Source organism: Carcharodon carcharias, chromosome 4, assembly GCF_017639515.1.
Source record: "Carcharodon carcharias isolate sCarCar2 chromosome 4, sCarCar2.pri, whole genome shotgun sequence".
NCBI lineage: Eukaryota > Metazoa > Chordata > Chondrichthyes > Lamniformes > Lamnidae > Carcharodon > Carcharodon carcharias.
In genome coordinates this window covers 193,473,307-193,477,228 of record NC_054470.1, presented here as the reverse complement: position 1 = coordinate 193,477,228, position 3,922 = coordinate 193,473,307, and the positions used below count along the sequence as shown (strand labels likewise).

At 46.4% G+C, this 3,922-nt stretch overlaps 1 long non-coding RNA gene across 1 annotated transcript; it reads right to left on the bottom strand.

Annotated features, from left to right (window-relative positions):
• Positions 1-277: 277 nt before the first annotated feature.
• Positions 278-2,576, bottom strand: LOC121276748. The gene is made up of 3 exons (XR_005942741.1): positions 2,523-2,576; positions 2,372-2,413; positions 278-1,113 (listed from the first exon to the last, which is right to left on the bottom strand). It is a non-coding gene; the product is annotated as an uncharacterized LOC121276748 (long non-coding RNA).
• Positions 2,577-3,922: the final 1,346 nt, after the last annotated feature.

Sequence of the window (3,922 nt, the reverse complement as noted above, 5' to 3'; positions counted from 1 at the left end):
AAAACTGCACATAAGTGCAGTCCAATCAAGGTTTGATACAGGTTTAGCATAACTCCCTCATTTTTCAATTCTATCCCTTTAGAAATAAAGCCTAATGTTTGGTCTGCTTTTTATGGCCTTGCTAACTTGCAGCTCAGCTTGAGTAATTGGTGTATTTGTACTCCGAGTTCTTTGTTCCTCTTTTCAACCTAGACTTGCACCCCTCCCCCAAGTAATAAGTGACCTCCCAAAACCTACTACTTTATATTTATCTGTGTTGAATTTCATTTGCTAATTATTTACCCATTCTGCAAGTTTATTAAAGCTATTAATAAAAACAAGAAGAGCTGAAAATACTCAGCAGATCATGCAGCCTCTGTGGAGAGAGAAACAGAGTTACGTTTGAGAGTTACTGGCAAGGCCAGCATTTATTCCCCGGCCTTAATTGCCCTTGACAACCTGGTGATGAGCCGCCATCATGTCAAGCTGTGACTTAGCGGACTGTAATCACACCTCTGAGTCAGGGGGGTTGTGGGTTCCTGCACCTCGCAGACTTAGGCGCAGAATTGAAGCTGGCAGTCTGGTGCAGTGCTGAGGCAGTGCTGCCCTGTTGGAGGGATCGGACGAGCGTTAAATAGAGGTCCCGTAGTCCTCAAAGTGTATGTAAATGATCCCAAAGCCACAAGTCGAAGAAGAGAAGGGAATTTGTCTTGGCGTCCTGGCCAATATTCATCCGTGAGTGAACATCACTTAAACACATTATCTGGACATTATCACACTGCTGTCTTCGAGAGCTGGTTATGCACAACATGCTGCCACCTTTCCATAATTAGAACGGTGATCACACCTCAAAAGTGCTTCATTGGCTGTTAAGCACTTTGGGATATCCAGAGGTTGTGAAAGGCACTATATAAATGCAAGTCTTTCTTTCTCTTAACAAATAAGACAGACATGGATGTAGAGATACATTATACGAGATTAAACCAGAATGGGTATATCGAGTTTAAGAGCTGGCCAGTCCTGCGATGCTCCCTTGAATTTGAGTGGAGAAATAGTACAGCCTCAGTCCCACGGGTTCAGTACTCACTGATAATGATCGTGCCTAATGTATGTTCACAGTGGCATAGGTTACATCTGAAACAAGAGAGACAGGGATCAGAGCTGATTATAATTGTAGCAAGAATTTCAGTGCAGGGTAACCACAGGAAAGAGGAATGTTTACCCTGAAAATTGTGTGCTTGTTCCTCATTTTCCTGAAGCCCCTCTGTTTATTCGTTATGCATGCACTGGGGGAGATGGGCAATTTGACGACAGTCAAGTATCATCCAATGGGATAACAGAAAGTCTGATTGCCTTCTGATTGGTGCAGAAAAGCTGCATCATGTGAGAATGGACAGGCAGGCTGACCAATAGAAGGAGCGCTGGGGTAGGGGGGAAGGGTTTTGTTTTATTCAGTCACGGGATGTGGGCTTCGCTGGTTGGGCCAGCATTAATTTCCCATCCCTAGTTGCCCTTGAGAAGGTGGTGGTGAGTTGCCTTCTTGAACCACTGCAGTCCATGTGGTGTAGGTACACTCACAGTGCTGTTAGGGAGGGAGTTCCAGGATTTTGACCCAACGACAGTGAAGGAACGGCGATATATTTCCAAGTCAGGATGGTGAGTGACTTGGAGGGAAACTTGCAGGTGGTGGTGTTCCCATGTAACTGCTGCCCTTGACCTTCTAGGTGGTAGAGTCGCAGATTTGGAAGGTGCTGTCAAAGGAGCCTTGGTGAGTTGCTACAGCGCATCTTGTAGATGGTACACATTGCTGCTACTGTATGTCGGTGGTGGAGGGAGTGAATGTTTAAGGTGGTGGATGGGGTGTCAATCAAGGTTTTGAGGTCATGTGATGAAACCTCCTATATGTCCACGTCTGCGGGCATGGGATATAGACAGGGACGTGGAAAAAAGGATGATGTTCTGCATATCCAATACAGATAGAAAGATTAATGAGTTAATCTGGAAATGGCTGGAGAAACTATGAAATTAGTGCGTAACATCAAAGAAAGATACAATACTTTGGTCACATCATTAGAGATGGTAGACAGAGACAATTATTAGAATGAAAGATAGATGGAAAACATAGGAGAGGATAAAATAGATGACGGATTTAGTGGACTATGTGCAGTTGACCCATGTGGACTGTGTAAGGCCAGCACAGGACAGACAGAGGTACAGATCCATGGCAGTCAACGTTCTGGGAAAATGATGATACCATCAAAACCCAATAACAGAGAGATGTATCACCCAGCCCCAACTGCCACTGGGGTTCACACATGGGAGAATGCCCTTCAGAGGCTGAGGGAAGGTGAAAAAATTAGGAATAGTATTTTGAAAGGTAAAACTGACTCACTCTCTTCTGAATCAGCGACTGTGAGATTCCTGCCACCTTGAACTGAAGGAGAATGTTCCATTAGTCAGGAGGATGAATTTTAAACATTGAGAAATATCACTAAATGGAAAGAGGTGTAAAATATGTTGAACATCAGTTGATAGCCGGTTACCTTTTCTGCTGCTGCCAATCACTATGCTGGCATAGGTACAGGAACCAAGTTCAGCTGTAACACAAACAATATCCACTCTGAAACTGCATTATGTCTTCAGCCTTCTTACTCTAGATTCAAGGAACCTTTCAGCACTATAGCATCTTGTATTTATATCGCACATTTATCATCGTAAAGCATCACAAGTGCTGCCCAAGAATCAGACAATAATTCAACACCGAGACACATAAGGAGGTATTAGGACAGGGGATCAGACACTTGGTCAAACAGATATGGTACGTGGAGCGACTTAAAACGGGGAAAGACAGGGAGAGAGGAGCAGGAGATCTTTAGAGAGGGAATGCCAGAGCTCACAGCCTTGGTGGCTGAGGCGACGGCCATCAGTGGTGTTGCGATGAGAATCAGGGATACGCAAAAAGGCCATAATTAGAGGGATGAAGAACTCTCGGAGGTTTGTAAGGCTACAGGACGTTACAGAGATGGGGGCAAGGTTTTGTAGGGATTTGAGCACAAGGAGGAGAATTTTAAATTCTGCGACTTTTTGGATTTGTCAGCAGTTTGGGTCACCACACTTTAGGAAAGATATACTGTCCTGGGAGGGAGACCAGCGTACGTTGATGATATCGGGACTCACAGGGTTAAATTACAAGAAGGAATATCACAGTTAGGGTCACATTCCCTGGAATTTAGAAGGTTAGTGGTGATTTGATTGAAGTTCTCAAGGGAAAAAGGGGCAAATGGGATCTATGCTTCCAAAACTGTGGGTCTCAACCCTCAGTGGGGTCGCAAGACGTGATTTTGGAGCCACAAGCTCGAAGGCAGCAATGGCTGCTATAAAGCTCAGCCTGATTTCTGACATCGGTGAGGCCCCTTTAAACCTTCACTTTGGTGGGTGTGGCTAAATGGACTGCTCTCTCAGCCCCGATTGCTGCTGCAAAAAAAGCCTGTGAATGGGCAGGAAAAACCCTGCCTTTTCATTAACTCTCCCCACGAGGGAGATCGTGAGTGGAGTGGGTGATGAGGTAAAGGAGGGGAAGATGAGAGGTTGAAGGAGAGGGGGGAATTGGGAGGTGAAGGAGCTGGGATGGGAGTGAAAGGGAGAGAGACAGGAGTGAAGGAGGGGGAGATGGGGGTTGAAGGGGGAGGAATGGGGTGAAGGAGGGGGAGATGGGGGGGTTGAAAGAGGGGGAGACAGGTGTGAAGGAGGGGGAGATGGGGGTTGAAGGGGGAGGAATGGGGTGAAGGAGGGCGAGATGGGGGGGTTGAAAGAGGGGGAGACAGGTGTGAAGGAGGGGGAGATGGGGGTTGAAGGGGGGTGAATAGGGTGAAGGAGGGGGAGATGGGGGGTTGAAAGAGGGGGAGACAGGTGTGAAGGAGAGGGAGATGGGGGTTGAAGGGGG